Source organism: Natator depressus, chromosome 1 (genome assembly GCF_965152275.1).
Source record: "Natator depressus isolate rNatDep1 chromosome 1, rNatDep2.hap1, whole genome shotgun sequence".
Classification (NCBI taxonomy): Eukaryota; Metazoa; Chordata; order Testudines; family Cheloniidae; genus Natator; species Natator depressus.
This window is the reverse complement of record NC_134234.1, coordinates 42,442,889-42,466,765: the sequence shown is the minus strand read 5'-3', so window position 1 is coordinate 42,466,765 and position 23,877 is coordinate 42,442,889. Positions and strand designations below refer to the sequence as shown.

The window sequence follows — 23,877 nt, the reverse complement described above, 5'->3', positions numbered from 1 at the left end:
AAAAAGTAGACATTGCAACGTTTAATAATAGGTTGCCATTAGGCAATTTTGTTCTCTCTTGGTATCAACTTGGCATTACGTTGATGTCAGCTGGACATTAGCCAATTATTCTGTGTATTCAAAGTAACAAGTAGCTAATGGATGTTTCTCCAAGTCTTGAGTGAGTGCCCTCAAATATTAGGGAAAATCTCTAAATCTGTTGAACTATCTCCCATAAACACCACTACTACTTAGAAATCTACCCCATTGGATTTTTTTATTTATGAAAATAAGGACATTTGAAAATGATGGCGCATGTTACTGATGTCAAAAAGTAATTCCAAGTACAAATGCACAGTGATATATTAACCCAAACTATATTAGGAAATGTGAACAAAGGTCATACATTGCACTCGATTTGTAAAAGAACTCCCATATATATTAAATATTAATGAACACAGTTTTATGGCCATATATAAGCCATTATATATGCACGTGCCTCCCCATATGTGGTGAGTGTGAGATCATAAAATAAATTAAAGAGCCATGTAATAAATTTAACATGCACATTAGACTGTCTCACCTGCCCTCTGTTCAATAATCCCTTGTCTTTCAGAATCTATTTTAACATTCAGCTCTTAATCTTTCACAGAAATATCTCTTTCCTTCTCCTCCTAAATGTAGAATTTTACCAGCAAAGACACACCAGCCTGCGACTCAGGATTGGCGAGATTAAGTTCTGACCCAGAACAGGTTTTCAATAAGTGTCATGATTTTTAAACTGCTACCCTATGGCTTGGGATGCCTGGTAAAGGGGATTTTAGATCATAGGAATGGGAAGAGTCCAAACTTCCCAGTGGGCTCATCATTCACAGATTTGCCAAATGTCACACACTTCACTTGACACTCATACATGCAAGCCATTCCTCATGCATTCCCATGGCCCAGAGTGAATGCATACATTCTGCTGCTGGGCTTTGGGCAAGAAGTTTGGGCTGCAGTTTATCCTGCCTGCCACCACAGACCACTATGACACCTGCTCAGCAGGCAGCTTTTCTGTCTCCACTTCTGACTACTCTCTATGCCAGTTCTTGGCCACAGAGCGTGAAGGAGGTGGCATTAGCAGAATCAGCGCCTTACAGGCAGGAAAGATGAGCAAGGGGAAGGGGGTCAGGATCAAAGGGAAAAGCAGGACCTGTTGTGGGGACAAGGGCTAATGGACAAAAGATAGGGACACAAACTAACAGGAAGGAAGGAACTAATGGAGCTTGCACCACTATATAACCCCTCCCCCTGTTTGTTTCCTCCCACACAGCAACATCACTTCCCCCCAGACTCCCCTGGTTACCTCTAGCTCCTCACAAGCCTTCCCTCACTTATTATGGAGTGATACTCCTGGGGGAGTTCTGCATCAGTGTGTGTGTGCAGAATTCATGTCCCTGCAGACTTCTTTGCTTCCTTACAGAAAAATGACTTCTGATGGGGAAGCAAAGGGAAGACACAAGAGCAGTAGCGGTAAAGAAGTGGCAGCACAAGCAGGTTGGTTCAGGCACCCGGAGCAGCCAGTAGAAATGTAAAACACCGCTGGTGCGGGAGAATGGACAGCTGTGCATGTGAGAGAGAGACTGTCTCATTCGCTATTGCGGCACACTCATCATGGAGGGGTGAGGCTTTGGGGTGTTTCTGAGGAGGCAGGAGAGGGACAAGCTCTGTCCCCTCAGGCAGACCAGAATGTATATTCCTGGGGGAATTCTGAACCGCTGCGCAATTCAGAATTTTACAGAAATTAATGTTGTGCATGCAGAATTTCCTTTCCCCCACAGTAATGGGCTGCAGTGGTGCTAGCTGCCACTAGGGGCCACTGGACCCAGCGGAGCCCAGCTTGCACACAGAAGACACTGCTTGGGTGAGACAGAGGGAGGTAGAGGGTTCCTGGCAGTTCCCAGTATGCCCTGAGGGAAGGAGAGGGCAGCGCAGGAAACTCCATGCAAGCCTGGTACTGAGCATCAGGCTGTTTCTCCCTCTGGATCCCTGAGCTCTGGGAGGGGGGCAGGTGTCTGGGCTGGGTCATGGCTGGGCTCTGTAGGGGAGGGGGTGTGGGTATCTGAGCCAGGGGGCCCCACAGCTGAGTCTGGAGGTAAGGGGTTTTGGGTGTATTGGCTGGGCGGGAGCCGTGGCTGGGCTCGGGGGGGGGGGAGGGCAAGGGGTTGTGGGTGTCTGGCCCCCCGGCGGGGCTTGGGGAGGAAGGGGCAGAGAAACAGAAACTGGGTTGTCATAGGGGTTTCTTTAACTCTCTATTCTTGGGGGAAATTTTGTGTGTCTGTATTGTTACAAAGATATTTGTTGACAGGTATTTTGAAATAAATTACCAAAATAACTGAAACTGGTGTGGTTATGTAGTGTTATTTTGACAAATTAAAATTGAAGATTTTTGCAGAATTTTTAATTTTTTGGTGCAGAATTTTTATTTTTTTTTGGTGCAGAATGCCCCCAGGAGTAAAGTGTGCATGGAATAAGGTTCTGCCTGGTTGCATTTACCCTCTTTATTTCAGGGAAGCCTGTGTGGGAAATTTGGTGCCTATCAGATATCATTCACCACCACTAAATCAACATGTTAGAATCACATATATTGCATAAAATGTCACACATGGAGCTACACAAAACTTGGAGGCAATGCACTCACTTCTGCCTCTGTACAGGCCTGGGATACCAGACCTTAAAATTGTGACATTACAATGTCTAGAAAAGCTAATTTAGGCCATTTTTAGAGGTTTTTCACATAAATTGTGAGGCATTTTCTCCCTCTGAGCACTGTATTCTTGGAATCATAGTTAACAAAGGCAAAGGTAAAAAAGTGTAATGTTTTTTAAAACTTTCTAAAAGAGTTCCTAAAACAGGATTTATCTATCATGTCATATTTGCAGAATACACCGTGGTTAGGTGTGGCATAAAGGTTTTATCAGCATGAGTTGGGTCAGAACTGTACCATTCATTCTTGGCTTTGCTACTTGTGAGTGATGTGGCCAATCCAAATACATGCTGCTCAAACCACAGTATTATATTAGTTCATCATCATCCAGGACTAACACAAATTATTCTTTTAAGGAAATCCTTCAGTGAGAAAAGCACAAAATGGTGAAGTGTTGTCTATAACTACATCAAGAGAGAGATCTTACTGGGCCAGACTTTTACTCAGAGAAGCAGTCCCAATTCCACTGAAGTATATTGGACTACTTATGTGAGTAATTATTACTCATGTGTTTTGGGATCAGGCCTGTAGCTGTAATATTGCTGCATGTTTAACTTATCTTACTCTTCAATTTCTACAAGAAATTACTTTGCTGAGTAAAATCTCATAAGAACATAAGAATGGCCATACTAGTATCAGACCAAAGGTCCATCCAGCCCAGTATCCTGTCTACTGACAGTGGCCAATGCCAGGTGCCCCAGAGGGAGTGAACCTAACAGGTAATGATCTAGTGATCTCTCTCCTGCCATCCATCTCCACCCTCTGACAAACAGAGGCTAGGGACACCATTCCTTACCCATCCTGGCTAATGGCCATTAATGAACTTAACCTCCATTAATTTATTCAGTTCTCTTTTAAACCCTGTTATAGTCCTTCACAACCTCCTCAGGCAAGGAGTTCCACAGGCTGACTGTGCGCTGAGTGAAGAAGAACTTCCTTTTATTTGTTTTAAACCTGCTACCCATTAATTTCATTTGGTGACCCCTAGTTCTTATATTATGGGAACAAGTAAATAACTTTTCCTTATTCACTTTCTCCACACCACTCATGATTTTATATACCTCTATCATATCCCCCTTTAGTCTCCTGTTTTCCAAGCTGAAAAGTCCTAGCCTCTTTAATTTCTCCTCATATGGGACCCGTTCCAAACCCCCAATCATTTTAGTTGCCCTTTTCTGAACCTTTTCTAATGCCAGTATGTCTTTTTTGAGATGAGGGGACTACATCTGTACACAGTATTCAAGATGTGGGCGTACCATGGATTTATATAAGGGCAATAAGATATACTCCATCTTATTCTCTATCCCTTTTTTAATGATTCCTAACATCCCATTTGCTTTTTTGGCTGCCGCTGCACACTGCGTGAACGTCTTTAGAGAACTATCCACGATGACTCCAAGATCTTTCTCCTGATTAGCTGTAGCTAAATTAGCCCCCATCATATTGTATGTATAGTTGGGGTTATTTTTTCCAATGTGCATTACTTTACATTTATCCACATTAAATTTCATTTGCCATTTTGTTGCCCAATCACTTAGTTTTGTGAAATCTTTTTGAAGTTCTTCACAGTCTGCTTACTCTTAACTATCTTGAGCAGTTTAGTATCGTCTGCAAACTTTGCCACCTCACTGTTTACCGCTTTCTCCAGATCATTTATGAATAGGTTGAATAGGATTGGTCCTACGACCGACCCTTGGGGAACACCACTAGTTACCCCTCTCCATTCTGAAAATTTACCATTTATTCCTACCCTTTGTTCCCTGTCGTTTAACCAGCTCTCAGTCCATGAAAGGATCTTCCCTCTTATCCCATGACAACTTAATTTACGTAAGAGCCTTTGCTGAGGGACCTTGTCAAAGGCTTTCTGGAAATCTAAGTATACTATGTCCACTGGATCCCCCTTGTCCACATGTTTGTTGACCCCCTCCAAGGACTCTAATAGATTAGTAAGACATGATCTCCCGTTACAGAAACCACGTTGACTTTTGCCCAACAATTTATGTTCTTCTATGTGTCTGACCATTTTATTCTTTACTCGTGTTTCAACTAATTTGCCCGATACTGATGTTAGACTTACCGGTCTGTAATTGCCAGGATCACCTCTAGAGCCCTTCTTAAATATTGGCATTACAGTAGCTATCTTCCAGTCATTAAGTACAGCAGCTGATTTAAAGGACAGGTTAGGAACTATAGTTAATAGTTCCGCAATTTCACATTTGAGTTCCTTCAGAACTCTTGGGTGAATGCCATCTGGTCCCGGTGACTTGTTACTGTTAAGTTTCTCAATTAATTCCAAAACCTCCTCTAGTGACACTTCAATCTGTGACAATTCCTCAGATTTGTCACCTACAAAAGACGGCTCAGGTTTGGGAATCTCCCTGACATCCTCAGCCGTGAAGACTGAAGCAAAGAATTCATTTAGTTTCTCTGCGATGACTTTATCATCTTTCAGTGCTCCTTTTGTATGTCGATCGTCCAGGTGCCCCACTGGTTGTTCAGCAGGCTTCCTGCTTCTGATATACTTAAAAAACATTTTGTTATTACCTTTTGAGTTTTTGGCTAGCTGTTCTTCAAACTCCTTTTTGGCTTTTCTTATTACATTTTTACATTTAATTTGGCCGTGTTTATGCTCCTTTCTATTTACCTCACTAGGATTTGACTTCCACTTTTTAAAAGATGCCTTTTTATCTCTCACTGCTTCTTTTACACGGTTGTTAAGCCACGGTGGCTCTTTTTTAGTTCTTTTACTGTGTTTTTTAATTTGGGGTAGACATTTAAGTTGAGCCTCTATTATGGTGTCTTTGAAAAGTGTCCATGCAGCTTGCAGGGATTTCACTCTAGTCACTGTACCTTTTAATTTCTGTTTAACTAACCTCCTCATTTTTGCATAGTTCCCCTTTCTAAAAGTAAGTGCCACAGTGTTCGGCTGTTGAGGTTTTCTTCCCACCACAGGAATGTTAAGTGTTATTATATTATGGTCACTATTTCCAAGAGGTCCTGTTATAGTTACCTCTTGGACCAGATCCTGAGCTCCACTCAGGACTAGATCGAGAGTTGCCTCTCCCCTTGTGGGTTCCTGTATCAGCTGCTCCAAGAAGTAGTCATTTAAAGTATCGAGAAATTTTGTCTCTGCATTTCGTCCTGAGGTGACATGTACCCAGTCAACAGGGGGATAATTGAAATCCCCCACTATTATTGAGTTTTTTATTTTGATAGCCTCTTTAATCTCCCTTTGCATTTCATCGTCACTATCACTGTCCTGGTCAGGTGGTCGATAATAGATCCCTACTGTTATATGCTTATTAGAGCATGGAATTACTATCCATAGAAATTCTATGGAACATGTTGATTCATTTAAGATTTTTATTTCATTTGGTTTTACATTTTCTTTCACATATAGTGCCGCTCCACCCACTGCACGATCTCATATTAGAACTTCAATTGTAGGTACCCATGAATGCATTTCAGTACAATAAAAAATGGAAATGTCTATATGATGCTCTTGCATTCCATTTATATTACTATACACTGCTGGCTCTTTTAATCAACATTGCTTCAGAAGTGTCCTGCTCTATTAAGCACTCAATATTTAACCTTATGATTATTGTACCTATCTAAAAAATTACAAGAGCTGCTTTTATGTGTTATTGCACTTTCAAAAGATCCTACTGTGTTACTTTTAACCAGGCCATTTTTGAGAGGTTTGGGATAGGCTCTGAACTCGGTTAGTATGATCAGCCTTCTCCTATATTGGGACTCAAACTGGAAAATATAGAATAAAGGGAATCAGTCATACTTAAAAAGCTGATGTAAGATAAGAAGGGGGGAGGGAAATCAGTAAAATTAAATCATTATCTCTTTAGTCAACAATCCAAACAGCTAACATTCTTAAAGTAGTACAGAAAATCATTTACTAATAGAGTACAACTCTCTGAAATAAAATATGATAAATAATCATACAAAAACAAACTTACTCCCACTTCTATAAACCTTGTTTATACAAAGAAAAGCTTCCAGTTTATATATAGGAAGTTGTCTTAAAATGTGATAAAAGTGAAACTGTACTTGAGTAAGATTACCTAGTAATTACCCAACCTGTTCACAGACCTGAATAAATGTCTTGTTTTGTTCATATTTAATACAACTGAACCCTATTGTTAATGCAATAAAACCATTCATGTCAAAGATTTACTGTACAGTAAATGTAGAAATGTTAAACAAGTATCAACTATCAGGACTGTTCATTCATTTTGACTGAGCTAAAGCTTTATCTCCAAGAACAGATTAGATAAATTTTATGATGTCTGTCTCTTTAAATAACCAAAGGGTTTTCAAAAGGGCACAATTGTGAATTTTTAACTTCCAACCCTTTCCCAGCCTCAAGAGACTGTGCCAGTTTCTGTCCTATTATCCCTTGCCCCAAAATTATTTCAAGTAAATAGTAATGTATTAAAGTTTTACAAATAAAACATCATCGTGAAAAGTAAGACACGTCTTTCAGAAACATTTTGCTTTCAGTACCTCACTCAGGCTGATCAAAACCCCTTTGTCTGCTTTGGAGAAGTAGCTCTTCGCTGCTGAGATCTGCAGGGCTGAGCTCATAGATAGCTACCACACATTATCTATCATGAGCCTTTATTTTGCTTGGCATCTTTCACAAAAATTCTGAAGTGCTTTTGGATACGAGCTAGGAGGGGGCAGAGCCGGATACATTATGGAACAGATGAAATGAAGTGAATAAACCAAAAGAGCATGTTTCATGAGGAAGGCTGTTTCCATCACTTCCCGTACTGCCTCCCCTTGAAATGCAAGGGCTGCTGTTGGTGCCGCAGCGCAGGCAGGTTCATGGCAGCAGCATGATGAGGGGAGCAGGGAGGGTGAAGGCATCGGGACACGCCAGGGGCGCTCGGGACTGCTCCTAGCAGCCACTGACCCCCGGCGGGCAAGGCCACTCTCGGGGGAGCTGGAAAGTCTCTGCTCGCAGCCTTTTGCCCCCCGCTACAACCTACTACTCCCACCCAGCGCCAGTCCCGCCTCAGGCCTCCTGCCCCACCTCCTACCAGCCCCCGGCCCCTGCTCCCACCCAACTCAGCCCCCATCACCCACCCAACTCAGCCCCCGCCGCCCCTGCTCCTACCTGCCCCAGCCGCCGCCGCCTCCTCCTCTTCCCACCCGTCGCGCTCCCCCCGGAGGTGGGGGGTGCCTACCCGCGAGGGTCGCGCTCACACACCTGCCGCCGCGATGGTCCCGCACGGAGTGAGCTCGCCCGCCTCGGCCGCCTCTGCCCAGCGCTCTCTCCGCTCTCCCGTAGCCTAGGCAACAGCCCGCCGCTTCCCCTTCCTCCCCCTCCCTCGCTGGCTGGCTGGCTGGCTGGACTCGAGTACGCTCAGGTGACTCAGGGCAGCCAATCGGCCCCCCGGGCGCCACGTGACGTCTCAGGAGCAGGCGCTCCGGAGTGGGTACCGGCGCTGCCGAGGTAGGAGGGAGAAGCTGCGAGGGCCATGCCGGGGCGGCGGCGGTTGGGCAGGCTCCGGCGGGTTTCTCTTGGGTCGGTTCCCGCACGCGCGTTTCAGCCAAGAACGCTCCACAGCGTCGGGGGGCGCGCGTCGGTAGCGCGTGAGCCCTGGGCTCTTGGCGCGGCGCCTCGTTTTGGTACGGAGGCGCCTCAGGGGGGCGAGCCTGGCACGCCCGGCTGCGCGCGGGTCGGGGCAGTGGGCGATGCTGGGGCCCCCTCGTGTCGGGGGACGGGCTTGGGAGCCAGTCAGGCTTGGCCGTTCTCTGCCTGCCAAGTGTCCCGACGGCCTCCGCCTGCCCTAGGAGTCCCGAAAAGCCCGGGCCGCTGGGCTTTAGCAAGCCAGGGGCGGGCGGGCGGGACGGCCGTTGGGTGGGAGGCCTGGCTGGCTGTGGGGACCCGTCAGCAGGGGACAGTCACTGTGCTAGGTGAAGCGGAACAAGAAACTGCCTCCAGGGCAGGCCAGGGACTCTCCGGCGCATTGAGCGAGGCGCGTCTGATCAAACCACTCGGGGCTCGGGTAGCAAAACGATCCGAGGTTTCCCTGCTCGAGAGCCTGGCCAGTGTTCTGAGATCCCTAGGCGTGGAGCCCAATCCTTATCTCCCGAGAGTCCAGTAATGAGGCTGGATGACTTACTGGTGTATTTTCACTCAAGTCTTCAAAACCAGGTTTCCCACGTGGCCGCATCACATGTTGGTACCTGTTGATTTAGCATCAACTGATTGAGCTTTGGGGCCTGCAGCTGCATTGATCTAACTTAGTATAAATCCCCCAGGCACTGTGTCTATATTAAAATACTGATTGCTTCAGGAGAGCAGGGGGCCAGGGAAAGAGGTTCCCACCTCATAGTTCTTCCTCCACACAGTGCCACCTCGTTTTTCTCCTTCCCATGTTTTAATTTTTTCTCTCTCCTTTTTATTTTTTCCATATCCTGAAATAACTGTTTGAATTCCGTAGGATTTTAAATGATCACTTAAGTGGAAAAACATTAAAATACATCGCTAAATGGAATCCAGCCCCTGATGTACAATATTCCATTTACAGGTAAACTGAAAGGGCCTGATTCTCCTTTCACTTACCCTAGTGTAAATCCATAACTATTGAAGTCAATGGCATTTCACCTAAGATGAAACAGGCTGAGATGAGATCCAGCCCAAAGACTTTTTCTGCCAATATTTGATTTCAAGGTTCTCAGTTTCTAATGAACCAGTTGATGAAATTACTAAAACTTTGCAGTGGGTGAATACAAATTCATTGGAAATGGACTTGGAAGTTATGAATCAACAAATGCAATGAATAATAGGAATTTTAGATAGCTAATTGCCATCTTTCAGTAATAAAGAATTTTTCAAGTCCTCCAGAACAGATACCTACCTCTTATTTATGGATGCAGTGTACTTGTAGCCGTGTTGGCCCCAGGATATTAGCGAGACAAGGTGGCTGAGGTAAAATCTTTTATTGGACCAACTTCTGTTGGTGAGAGAGACAAGCTTTCGAGTTCCTTTCCCAGACCTGAAGAAGAACTCTGTGCTTGAAAGCTTGTCTCTCTCAGCAACAGAAGTTGGTCCAATAAAAGATATTACCTCACCCACCTTAGCTTTTATTTAGCAGTTTTCATCCATAGAACTCAAACTTTACAGTTTTTATAATGGTATAAAAACAGAGTTCTCTTTCACTAGTCATGCAACTGACTATGATAAAAAGAGAATGTAACATATTCAGTTGGGTCATAAGAGGCAAATGGTTCCAACAAGAATAAGTAGTTTATACATTTTAAAAATGTACTTGAGCAATTTTATTAATGGGGGAAAAGTGCCTAATGAGGAATACTTTGTTTTAGCACCCTTGACAAAGGGAACAGTGTAGGACACTGGAATTTTTATAAAGAGTGACATACTATATAGTACAACCATGGTACATCTGTTGTGAGTGACAGCTGTTGTGGAGCACTGAGAATTCTACATCCTTCTGCTATTTACAGACAGCTGTTAAAAGTATGTTATCTATTTTGTGTTGACACCTGTAAATCCAGTAAATATTTGTTTCTCTCTGTGCAGTTACTCCTAACCATCTGAGATTCAGATATTTATTTCAAAGTAATATAGTTTTAGATATAATTGATTTTTCCTATGAACATAAAATGAATGAGTCAATTCCATGCAAATAGTGAATTTTGAAAATTGGAAGCATTATTTTAAATGAGGTGATGTTTGATCTCTATTTAAAAAAAAATGCTAGTTCCTTTTTAGGCCTTGGCAAAAATTGTAAAAGCAGATTCGTGTTGTAGGGAAGGCACAAGAGAAACAGTTGGAAAGTAATTTAGGTTGACCCTTTTGATAGGGCAAAGTTGCATGACATATCTGTTGTGAAAGCAAGAATTGTGCAGCAATAGGAAATTGGTATTTGTATATCTCAAAGATTAATATAGATCTTCACTTGTTATGACAGCTGTTGGAAACTGATGTCAGCATAGCCTTATAGTGTCTTTTGATATTCTTAACTATTACAAATCTCAAAATGTTTAAGATATCTAAAACAATCTGTGGAAATGGATCAGTAATGTTAACCAAGAACTGCTGAAGCCTGTTTAATAAGTAATATTTACAAGAGTCGTCCTCCTAGCCAGATTTGCTTAAAAAAAGCAATGTGAATTCTTTGTTTGCGCAGATTAAATCTGAGGATTAATCCATGTTTATACAGTGCTTTGTAAATGTAAAGCTCTAAAAATGCCAAGTATTATTATTGTTTAAATCTTTAAAAGCCGGATCCATGAAAGGCTAAACTATTATAGCGTTGCTTTTAAAGTAACAAAATGCCTACGTTTTTTTTCTTGTACTTTGGTATATCCCACTGCACTCTCACTTTTTAGTGCTCATTTTGCTGTATGCAAGTACTCCTTTTCCAGTTTAAATGGCTTGAAATGTATCTATGTTTAACAATTGGGCAAGATTACTTAAAATTGCTGGCATCTCTTGGCAATGTTAGGGCCCGAATACTTCAGTGGTTACTTATGTTGAGTAAGTATTATTCACATTAACAGTCCTGTTGACTTCAGTAAGTTACTCACTTATGAAAGTGTTTGCAGGATCAGGCCCTTACAATCACATTTTATTTATGTTTGGCTCATAATACACTGAAATAACTATTTTGATTTCTGATGTGAACTAAAACCAGTGAAGTACAGTAGGTTTTTTTTACATTTTTCTTACTACTTGACAGCAAATAGAAGATTTAGAAATGGTTTCTTCCAAAAGTAATAGGTAGTACAAGTCAATAAAATAACAAGAAATGGAGAAAATGATGATCAAGAAAACATGTCTGCTCAGCAGAATAAAACAGGGTGGAACACATCTTTAAGCACACCAAAAATAATCCATTAAGACAATAATTGTTTTTTCTAAATAACATACTGAATTTTTATCCTAGCTATGTCTTTTAATAATAACTTGTCTTGAGAATGTATTATTCATACAGTGCTAATTGCCTTTCTTATAATGTAATGGTCTCTCTAAAAATGAATGTGAATCTAATTGGTGGTGTGGGAAATTAATTAGTTGAAATCAGGCCTGGTTGATCCAAGACTGACTTATTAGAATCTGTGGGTATTTGAAAAAAATTAAATGTGCTTTATATACATAGTCTAGAATAGCTGGTTGATTTTTAATTTGGAATGAAGTGAAGTTTGCAGACTGATACAGATTAATGAAGTCTGCCTGCATATTTTTAAAAAGTGCTGATGATTTTATCTTTTCTTACCTAAATTTATCCAAGATGGGGAAAATATTTTTACAAGTTGTTGTAGCTGCATATAAATTTCTAGTAAAGTATAAAGATTTTTCTGTTTGATGTTTAATAGGTTGCTAAACTGTTAGTGTCCTTTTTTAGCATCCTTTTTGCTGAATATTCAATATATCATGATTTGTATCGGCTCTGTTTGTCACCTGCAGTTTTGTAGTAAAATGCTATACTCAAGGTAGATAATTTAAAGTTTAAGGTATTCAAATAGATATTTAGGGGCAGATTTTCAAAAATGCTCAGCACTTGGATGCTGAACTCCTTTGAAAATCTGGCCCTTCCTTAGATTCATAAATGAGAGCTCAGCTCCTATTAAAAATCTGGTTCCAACTGTGTGCTGAGCATGTGAAAACTTGACTGACCTCATCTAAAATTCTGTCTCTTAAATATGCTAGTGCATGTTATATAATTCTTAAATACCATGAGTGGATATTCCTCAAACATATTTAGGAATTAGTGGTTGTTTTTTAAAAACACACAGTAACTGACTAAATTTAAGCATGAATTTGGAGGCCTGAATAGAAAACATTACGGATGAAATCCTGGTTGCATTGACCTCAGTGGCAAAACTCCCATTGATTTCATTAGTGCCAGGATTTCACTCTGGATGTGCTTAAGGATTTTTTAATATTTTGTTAAAAATGCCTTAATAGAAGCTAATATCAGACTGAGATGTTATTTGTATCAATAAGTATGTGGGGGAATCTACATAGTTTTACTAATGTTAAATGCTAAGATGAACAACTTTGCACTTAAAAGCGTCATGACATTTACAAATCAACATATTATTTATAGTTAAAACATACCTGCTGTTTCAAAATGTATCCCGAGTCCACAGTTATTACAACTAAAAGTATTGCTTGGAGAATGCATAGTATACAGACCTAACAAATGGCCTGGGAGGAGGTGGGAGAATAAAGTATACATGGTATGCATGAGACATAATTAATCTGTTCTTACATTAATTAAAAAAAAATCTGTAATGCACTTCTAAGTCCCATAACCTTTGTATTAAATAAATAAAAATTGACAAAGCTAAAGACAAAGGCTATAAACCCTACAGTATAAAATACACCAAGAATATTAGTTGAAATTAATTTAGTCTTGTTTAGATCTCTGATTTTGTATCTGTTAGGTAGCTTGTCCTCAATAAAACTTTGCATAATACATTTTCCAAATAAAAATGCTGCATGAACTGCTTACTGCATTCCTACATAGGTCTGTGTCTTTTAAACTGTGTACATTTCAATCAAGATATGCAAAGTTTTTCATTCTAATATAAACTAGCTTTGTCAGTTTTGAAAAATCCTGCAATAAAAGATTGCAATGAAATATTAAATGCAGTACCTGCTATATGCTGAAGTTTTTCCAATAGCCAGCTTTTCTGCAACTTAATCCACACTGCCAGAGCTTCTGTATTAACTGCTTTTAACTTACCTTTTTTTTTTTTTTTTTTTTTTTTAAAAAGAGTAAGTATGTCAGCACAAGCCCAGACGAAACTCCAAATCCAGGAAAATAAAATTAACCGTGCAGATCAAAGGCAGAGGAGCACCGAGACCAAATGCTTGTAATCTGATCAGTGATCAGTTGCCATACATCAAAGGCAGCGCTTTGGAGAGGAAAAAGAGCTCTCTTAAATTCTGCCTTCCAATCCTCAAATTCTTTTGTTTAAAAATGGATCACTTTAGTTCTCCCCTGCCCTCTCACTTTTTTTTGTGATAGCTGAATGTACATGATTCTTACTTACATGCTTAGAGTTGAGTGGCTGGATTCAGTTCCCAAGCTATGTTGTGAATTGTGTGTTGGAAGCTTTCTCCAGTGCCAGCGGGTTCCGCTTTATCCCTTTCATCTCACTGAACTGCAGATCCCATGACATCATTCAATGCTGTGGGACTGGTTAGAGAGCTATAATACAGCCTGTGGGGGAATACAGCTAAAGAGCAACAAAAGTTTGCATGATTTCTAACCAGGTTGGCACATTGTGAAAAGCACAAGGCTCATTTCAAAGTTTATCTGTAAGTTTCCTCCCAAGAAGAGAAATGGAATGCTAGAAGTATTTTGTGTGATAAGATTCCTGATAATTTTAAAATGAGGGGATTTAATAGCATTACCCTTGGAAAAAAAACCCACAATTTCCCACAAAGGCCTGGCTGTTGAACACACAGTGATTTATTTACAGCTGCCAAGCAATTACAAAAACAAAAACAAAACCCGCCTACACACATTACTGGTGATGGAAAAGCTTCATGGAAAAGAAGTCTTAAATTTTAACAGCTGAAACTCCAAGCTGAGAAGCACTTCCATCCTATTGTGAATTACCATTTAACTTCTTTGATTGGTAGTGATGAGACCAGCACTGATTCCTGGGTTCTCTTCTTTACTTCACTTCTTTATTGTGTGGTGTTGTGCAAATCATTTAATCCCTCAGGGCCTGATTCAACTGTGCCTTGTGGCTCCTTTATGTAAAGTGTCCCTCAAGAAATTCTCTGGATATAGGGGCAGTTGCTGGCAGATATACAATCAAAGTAGTCATCTTTACACCTTCAGCACAGGGAGGCTTGTTGGGGGAGGGAGGGGTGTAACCAGGGCTTTACTGTACCCTTGCTATTTCTGGCGACTGGAATGGTCCACAGGGACCATTGACAGCCAGGTGAAAGTAGGGCTATGTGTACACTAGAAATGTTACGGTGGTGCAGCAGAACCTCTGTAGTGCTGTAATGTAGACACTTATTACACACATTGTAAGGAGAGTGATCACTTTAGATAAGCTATTACCAACAGGAGAGTGGGTTTGTTGGGGGGAGGTGTGGGGGGGGAGAAAACCTGGATTTGTGCTGGAACTGGCCCACCTTGATTATCATACACATTGTAAGGAGAGTGATCACTTTACATAAGCTATTTCCAGCAGGAGAGTGGGGTGGGGGAAGAGAAAACCTTTTGTAGTGATAAACACCCATTTTTTCATGATTTGTGTGTATAAAAACAAACATCTTCTGTATTTTCCACAGTATGCATCCGATGAAGTGAGCTGTAGCTCACGAAAGCTTATGCTCAAATAAATTGGTTAGTCTCTAAGGTGCCACAAGTACTCCTTTTCTTTTAGCAATAGAAGAGGTTCTTCCATCAATATAGTAAATCCACCTCTCCCAAGAGGCGGTACCTAGGTCAATGGAAGAAGTCTTCTCTTGACCTAGGGGTGTCTGCACCAGGGCTCAGGTCAGTGTGACACTAAGCACCCCTGTGTTCACACCATACACACTTTTGTAATAATCTTTATGCAGAACATGCCTTGTGACGTATCATGTGAAAACTAGTAACTCACTGATCATGAATATTCTCGTGATGTATGTATGTAATGTGGTATTAAGTACACGCTGGAGTTACACCTAAAGTTTGTGTAAACCAGGTATGTCAGGGAGTTGTTAAACAGGTCTGTTCTAAACAAAGGATGTGTGTTTTCCTCAATTTACATATAAGCAGTAAACAGACCCTTCAAGCCAACAAAAGGTAGAGGCAAACCTCATACTAATAAGTGGGGGAGAAGACAGCATAGTGTATACGTCCAGCAGGAGAGAGAACCTCGGTCTGGCTTTTACTTTTAAAATAATCAATTTCAAAAGTTTACTAGTCTGTAAAGATATGATTGCGGGGGGTGGGGGAGTGGCTGAACCTTAAATGATAAATCATTGAATCAACTGATTATATACAATATTACTGTATTGTAAAAGTGTATCTAGAGGATGGTCTTTTCTGAAAACTAATGATATGCTGGAATAAGAACGGCCATACTGGGTCAGACCAGAGGTCCATCCAGCCCAATGTCCTGTTTTCTGACAGTGACCAATGCCATGTGCCCCAGAGGGATTGAACAGAACAGGTAATCATCAAATGATCCATCCCCTATTTCCCATTCCCAGCTTCTGTCGATTAATATCATTATTAAATGTATGTATTAACACTCTATAAAGAATTATGGATACTTATTGATATTAGGCTCTATAGTTTGCCTGGACAGGAGGGAATGTCATAGGTATTTACCTGTATCCTATGTAAATTAAGCATGGTGGAATTGAAAACAACGGAAGCCTACAGGAAGGGAAGAACAGCATGAAGTCGTCCTGCCCCTTGAAGCAAAGTTATTAAACTTTGGAAGATATAATCATGGGCAGAAACAAGAGTCATGCAAGCTGAGAAAGATGGGTCCTTGAACCAAGGGGAGGGGGATTTGAAGTCTCTGGAGCTGAGTATAGATGAGAAACCTGGTTAGCCAAGCTCTTTCACCTAAGATGACAAGGGAAGCCAGCATCTTGTACTTCTGTGGAACGTTCTGACTGGGGGAAAATCAGTCATGGCTGGGAAGAAGAATGACTGGTGAGAAACCATCTTGAACAAAGCCTGGCTAGATTAAGTTTTGGACTTTTAGAAGCATAGAGTAACTCCTCTCTTAACGTTGTAGTTATGTTCCTGAAAAGTGCTACTTTAAGCCAAACAGTGTTAAGTGAATCCAATTTCCCCATAACAATTAATGTAAATACGGGGAGTTAGGTTCCAGGGAAATTTTTTTGCCAGACAAAAGAGAGAGAGACACACACACACACACACACACTATAAGTTTTAAACAATTTAATACTTTACACAGCAATGATGATAGTGAAGCTTGGTTGAGGTGGCGGAGTCAGAGGGTGGAAAATATTTCCCAGGGAATGCCTTACTGCTAAATGATGAATTAGCACTCGGCTGAGCCCTCAAGGGTTAACACATTGTTGTTAATGTAGCCTCACACTCTACAAGGCAGCACGAATGGAGGGAGGGGAGACAGCATGGCAGAAAAAGACAGACACACACACTGGGTGTGAGCGAGAGATGTGCATTGCCCCTTTAAGTACACTGACCCCACTCTAAGTACACTGCCCTTTTAAGTAAATCAGCAAATTGAGACAGCAGCTGCTGCCAGCAAGCTCCCTTCGTTCTGAGCCCTGTCGTGTCCCCACCCTGCTCTATGGAGATGGGGTAAAGGAGCAGGGGAGAGGGGGACACCTTGATATTTGCAGCCTTCTTTCCTACTCCCACACAGCAAGCAGGAGGCTCCCAGGAGCAGCTCCAAGTCAGAGGGCAGGAGCAGCTCAGGGCAGTGAGGGGAGGGACAGCAGAACTGCCTGGCAATTGATAACCTGCTGGGCGTCTGCCACACAGGGAACATAGGGGAACTGGGAGCTGATAGGGGGGCTGCAGGTCCCCCCTGGTTCTAAGCCCCCACCAGTTAGCTCAAATGGGCTGCTCTTTCTGCAAGCAGTGGACAAAGCAGGCGGCTGCCAAACAACGTTATAAGGGAGCGTTGTGCAACTTTAAATGAGCATGTTCCCTAATTGATCAGCAAAGAAACAACGTTAACTGGAACAACTTTACTGTATTTTGTTTGGGTTTACTTATACTTGAACTCACTTAATCCCATGTATATTTTGTTGTTAAATTTATATCATTTTAACCATGAACCAAGTTAATAAGCTGTCATGTTTTTTGTGACATTTTCTCTGAACTGTCCAGGAAAAGGCTAGACACTGCAGATCACATGGTTTGGAGGAAATTCAGGACTGGGAGTGTGTTGGGATCACCTTGCTGGTTAAGAACATAACATAAGAACAGCCATACTGGGTCAGACCAAAGGTCCATCAAGCCCAGTATCCTGTCCTCTGACAGTGGCCAATGGCAGGTGCTGCAAAGGGAATGAACAGACAGTTTATCATCAAGTGATCCATGCCTTGTCACTCAATTCCAGCTTCTGGCAAACAGAGGATAGGGAGACCATTCCTGCCCATCCTGGCTAATAGTCATTGATGGTTGTAACCAAGGCTGATAGAAGCCAAAGTGGGGCTGTAGACAGGATGCTGGGGTCAGAGTTGCTGAACCGGGGTTGTCTAGTACACAGACATTCAGGGTGTGACCTGCATGCAGTTCAAAATACTGCCTGGATCTGCACTGGGGGGTTGAACTGGTTCCTAGCAAGCTTCAGTACAGTGGAGATATAAAAGTGGCAAACTGAAGTTCACGGTCTCCTGGTCCCTGAGCCAAGGACAACTTTGGTGTACAGATGAGTTCAGCCCTCTGTGCTTCACTGTAACCCCCTGTAAAATAGATATAACATCTTATAGGGTTGTTGTTAGTATTGTATCTAGCGTTGCTGCAGGTTGTCCAGGTGTACCAGTTCCCTGGATTTTGGCAATTGTACCACATGCTCAGACGCAAGTGTTCGTAGGCACGCCAGACATTAGTGTTTGGTGGGTTCTGATAAACACTTTGAGCATATGAAGATTCCTTTACCAGGGCTACCAAAAATAAAAGGTGCATATACCTTAGATACAATTGTTTTAATGCTTAGAACAAAAGATAAGTCAGCAGTTCCTAACACAGGTCCTAGAGCAGTCCAGTACCAGGGTAATAAGGTAAGAGCCTTATCAGGACCTGCCCCTCCGTCCTGCATATAGGCTGCACTTGTCCTCCTGATATGGTGTTAAAGAGTAAGTCTGTACAGCTCTCGACATTCTCAGCCTATGAGCTGCCTGGCCTTCCCTCCCCAGACAGCTACTGTTTCCTGCTTTCACACAGCCCCAAATCTCTCCTGCACCTGTCCCCTCTGACTTCAGTCTGTTCTTCCTTTTCTGTACTTGAGTATTTAGGAGCCCTCTACTGGCTGAATGTTGAAGTGGAAATAACCCATTGCATACTGAGTGGTTAGGCTCATTACAGCATTAATTAACGTTTACGAAGTGCTTTGAGTTCTTCCTATAAAAGGTATTATAGAAACATGAAGTCCTGTTGTTTGGATGTAGATGGTCCAAAATAATATTTTAACATGCCAGTTGGGCTCTTTGGTGTTGTGTATAGTAATCAAGATACTAAGGAAAATATTATGTAAATTTGCAAGGTATGATGTCACAGCTATGAACCAACTCCCAAATAATACATTACTGGAAAAACTGGAAGCAAACTAGAAGTCACTGCATCTTTTTCTAGTTTCCACTTTCTACTCTTCCTTAAATATAATTACCAAAATTGCTCACTCCTATTTTAACTTTCATTTATACCCTTCTCCCTACATACACACATTTCTTCTTTCGGGAACATCCGCTGATGACAATTCCATTCCATGTCTCCATAGCAAAACTGGAACTGCCAGCATTGAAATGAAGTGGGAGGATGAGGTATAGAGAGTGGAATGAACCCTCACTGTTCACTTCAAAGGGCTTTCTTTTGGAAACAATGATTGTTTGCAAAAGGTAACACCTTTAGTTCTCTTGGATTTAAATAAAAGTAAAGATTAAAAGGTTTGTTCTTTGTTCTCTGTTTCATAAGCTTTAAAAAGACTGGAAGACTAAGGTTTGTAATCTTAAATTACTGCTAATAATTAATAATTGTAGTTTGCACTTACAGATTATTTTTTCTATGTGGAGTCCAGCAGTCTGAGAAACCCGCCCTCTCCCTATTCTGCTGATTCCTCACAACTGGATCAGCGGCTGTTATTAACTAATAATAAGAATACTTTACATTTTTATATTCATTTCCTCTAAATATCTCAAAATACTTTTCAAAAGTCAGTAAACATTACTATCCCCATTGTGCGCAAGGAGAACTGATATGTACAGACGTTAAATGACTTTCACACAGCCAGCCAGTGGCAGAGCCAGAAATAGATTGTAGATTTCTTGACTCCCATTTGCTCAAATCATTATAGGCCTTGATCCAGTGAAGATCTTAAGCATGTGCTTAACTTTAAACACATGAGTAGTCCTATTAAAGCTAGTTGGACTATTCGCTGGGGTCTGGTCCTGCACCATTGAAATCAATAGGAGTTTTGCCTTTGACTTTAGTAAGGGCAGAATCAAGCCCCAGGACAGTACTCGCGCTTAAAGTGAAGAATGTGCTTTGCTGGCTCAGGGCCATAAAGATTAGTTGTCTAGCCCTAGATATAATGATGGTTCTAGAGAGATGCCTATTGATAGATAATATAAAAACACCAATTTTAAAGGTCTCTACATATAAAAGGTCTAATTTTTATTTTGTTAGTATTTTTTTCTAACCTATATGATATCTATGTGTGAATTAGTGGTTAGAACATAGGACTGGGAATCGGGAATTGTGGTTTTATGTCTGGCTCTGGCACTTGCTGTGTGTGACCTGGAGCAAGTCATTTCACCTCACTGGGCCAGATCCTCAACTTGTATAAATTGTCATAACTGAACTGAAATCAATGGAGCAATGACAAGTTACACCATCTGAAGATACGGCCCACTGTGGATTTCTCCATTTGTTTAAAAAAAAAAAATCTCTCATTGGGTACTGTGAGAATAATTAATCTTTGTAATAGTATATTGAGATCATAGCTGAAAGGTACTATAGAAGTGAAAACTATCATGTTGAAAAGCTATGCATTTACCAAAATATGTTTTTACCGCTCTTTTTAAGCATATTTTAATATTAATAAGCATTACTGAAGCATTGGTGCACTTTTCAGTGTCTGAAGGCAACACAGCCTTTGGCTGTGCTCTCACAAGATATCCAAAGTATTCACCAATGGCAAAGGAATGCACTCATGGTTGTGCCTTATAGCTTAATTAAGTAAGAAGCTAAGATGTTTTTAAGGGTTTTTAACGCTCCTTCACTGAGAGAATCTATTGCAACTTTCTACCTGCTGGGGTTTCTGAAGCTCTTTGCACCAGCATGCAAACTTTAATAATGTAACATTCTTTTCAGAGGTACTGGTACTGTTGTGTTGATGAACTGTCTTCCCCAAGGCTATTGAAGGTAGATCAACAATGTTATTAATGTAGGTAGAACAGGAGAACTGGATAGACTCAAGTTTTTGAAATTTGTGTTCTTGGAGGATGCTTTTAGAGGATTATTTTTCTCAGTCTAACTTAAATAAATTTATCTCTACATTAGAGTGCCTTTATCTCAGGAACATTTTATTGTTATTATTTAATATTTATTTTCTGGTATCACCTAAAAGCCTCAAACAGGCTAGGCCAGATTGTGCTGTGCATTATATAAACAAATAATAAATGTCAGTCTGTGTTTCAAAGACCGTACAGTCTAAAAGATGATGTAACAATGTGTGAGTGAGACAAACAGACAAGGTGGAGTTGGGGCTACCAGTTGACAAACTCAATAGGACGTGTACAATTAGCTGGTCAGTGATAGTGTTAGTGGTCACAGCTGGCTATCTGCCTAGTCATTATCAAAATATGTATTTATAAGTATTTCGTTTCGGCAATTTACTGTAGCAAAACAATTGCAAACAATCGGAAGAGAGGATTTTCAGCTGAAAAAATGTAGCAATTAGTGGCGACAAAGCAATGTTTGCTATCTAGTTGCACAGCCTGAGAAACATGACCACATCTCCATCTTCAAACAAGTCTATTTGTTTACCGTTATTTTCACTTTCCAGTTCAAAATTGCCCCAGTTTTTTTAAACCCACCACAATCAATTTTATAGATCTTGTATTTACTCCTTTCCCCTCCTTTATAATCTGTTCTATTTTCCGTCAGTCTTATCAAGCACTGGCTCTCTTTATCACTCAGTTTCATCACTGTTGTTATGAGAACCTTCTCCCCTTTAGCCTCTGTTGTAGAGAGCAGCCTTCTTTTATTGCTCTATCTTATCAGCTCTCCATTTTTTTCAAATCTTTGGTAAAATATTTCTCTCTCTGCCATTATTTTTTAACATTCTATTTCTAGATGGAAAATATTTTGGGATACAATTTGTATGAAATCTGCTATGCAATCTAAGACCTCAGTTCAGCAAGGTGTACTTAAGCCTATGCCTAACTTCAAGTATGCGAGTAATCCTATTGAAATCAATGGATTATCTACATGCTTAAAATTAATAGGCACATGCCTTGCTGAAGCAAGGCCTAAAGCTGTAAATACAATGATCCAGATCCTCCATTGATGATATGACTTCAACAGAGTTATATCAGTACATACCAGATAAGGTTCAGGCCTATCATTACTTAAGTTGGCATTATTTTGGGTCTTCTGACTTAGTTGTAGCAAATGACATAAAATATTGTGCCCTGTATTTTAAATTGTGTACTCCAAGTACATGCAGTACAAGCAGCCAGTCGCAATTTCAGAAATTGCTGTGCTAAGTACCTGCAGCTCCCTTTGAAGTCAGTAAGAGCTGCAGATGCTCAACACTTCTGCAGATTAGGCCGTAGGAGTCTAAAGTTGGTCACTCAAAAATTGAGGCATTCAAAAACTACAAGTCACCTTTGGAAATATGGACTTTATTATTTATAATGATACCAAGCTAAAGAGGAAGATGTAGAAGAAAACTTGAGGCTCTGTTTGGTAAAGGATTTAAGGGGGTTAGACTGGATCATCGGTTCTCAAGTTTCATTGCACTGTGACCCCCTTCTGACAATAAAAATTACTACACAACCCCAGGAGAGGGACCCAAGCCTGCCCAAGCCCTGCTGCCCTGGGTAGGGGGTGGAGGGGTCCAAAGCTGAAGCCCAAGGGCTTCTGCCCTGGGCAGGGGGGTATGTAACCCAAAGTGAGTCCCGACCCACAGTTTGAGAACCCCTGGACTAGATGACCCTTGCGGTCCCTTCTAACCCTATGATTTTAGGCTTAAATCCATCCCTGTTCAGCAAAGCACCTAAGCATGTGCTGAAGTTGAAGCGCATGGCAGTCAATGGGACTTAAGCGCATGCTTAGGTGCTTTGCTGAATAGGAACAGATTGTTGAATTAGGGCCTGACCCACATGTTGTTTATGAAGATTCAGTTTAAACACAAACAACCATTTTTTTCACCAGGAGAAGATAATGCAACTGACTCATGGAGCAGCACTGGTATCATTTTTGGATGAGTTTTTCCTCACGTCTGGTAAAAAAATAAAATTCTTCTGTGAGGATAAAGGAAGGAAGACAGGAACACTTAGGAAAAAAAAGACTAATTCTTTACAGGCAGCCACCATTCTAAATACTATTAAATCTATTTAACAAATAGGTAGCCAAATCTGAATAGAGATGATACCTTAAGGAAAGGATAACTAGGAAAAGTCTTTAAACCAGTTCTCTAGAGCCCTGGTTTCAATGTCTCATTTATTCACCGAATTTTATCCTGAGGGAGTTGATGGATTTGATTATTTTTAATCATTTGTCTTTAATATGATATAATGAGCTATAATTTCCCAGTATGGTGTAGTAAAAGCTAATGTTCTTCAGTTTACAGGATATCTTGCATATTAGCTGCAAACATAAAAATGCCAAAAGAATAAGAATTGTTTGTAGTGTTGATGTAGCTGTGTTGTTCCCATATATTCGAGAGACAAGGTGGGTGAGGTAATATCTTTTACTGGACCAACTTCTCTTGTTGAAAGAGACAAGCTTTCGAACTCGTCTCTTCCAACAACAGAATTTGGTGCAATAAAATACATTACCTATCCTGCCTTGTCTCCCTAAAATAATAAGAAGACAGAGAAACAATAGATCGTGTTACAGATTTTTTTAAAAGCATCAGATTCAGTAGACACTCAGTGCCAGTTTGTCAACGTAGCTGTTCTTCAGTTGCTACTCATCTGGTTTTGGTCTCGATTACTGGACATAGTTTGGACATGTTCTTCCTAGTCCATGATTTGTAAATCTTTAATTAGTTTTCCCTGTTTTATTTCCCCACTTTACTTTACCGCACCATAAAATTCTGTCATCTTCTCTTGCATAAAACAAAAAAACAAAATAGAAGAGCAACAAAATGAGATAAGGATAAACATGTGAGGTGCGACAAGGAAGTTAAATGTAGGTGAGTTAAGGAATGTGATCACAAAGTCTGTTAATACCTTC

General features: G+C 40.9%; 2 protein-coding genes across 7 annotated transcripts in view; one reads left to right on the top strand and one right to left on the bottom strand.

Moving 5' to 3' along the window:
- The window catches only part of TNFRSF19 (TNF receptor superfamily member 19), a 129,958-nt gene extending 115,938 nt beyond the window's left edge, over nucleotides 1-14,020 (bottom strand). Inside the window, exons 1-2 of one of the 6 annotated variants that reach the window (XM_074958380.1) lie at nucleotides 13,784-14,020; nucleotides 8,878-8,941 (exon numbers count right to left, since the gene is read on the bottom strand). The gene's annotated coding sequence lies outside the window, so the exon portion shown is untranslated. Of the gene's footprint in view, nucleotides 1-7,865; nucleotides 8,335-8,877; nucleotides 8,942-13,383; nucleotides 13,726-13,783 lie in introns of those variants that run through there. The other 5 variants (XM_074958389.1, XM_074958398.1, XM_074958417.1 and 2 more) reach the window with 5 other exon arrangements.
- SACS (sacsin molecular chaperone) overlaps nucleotides 8,084-23,877 on the top strand; it is a 252,517-nt gene continuing 236,723 nt past the window's right edge. Inside the window, exon 1 of the mRNA XM_074958364.1 lies at nucleotides 8,084-8,204. The gene's annotated coding sequence lies outside the window, so the exon portion shown is untranslated. The remainder of the gene's footprint in view (nucleotides 8,205-23,877) is intronic.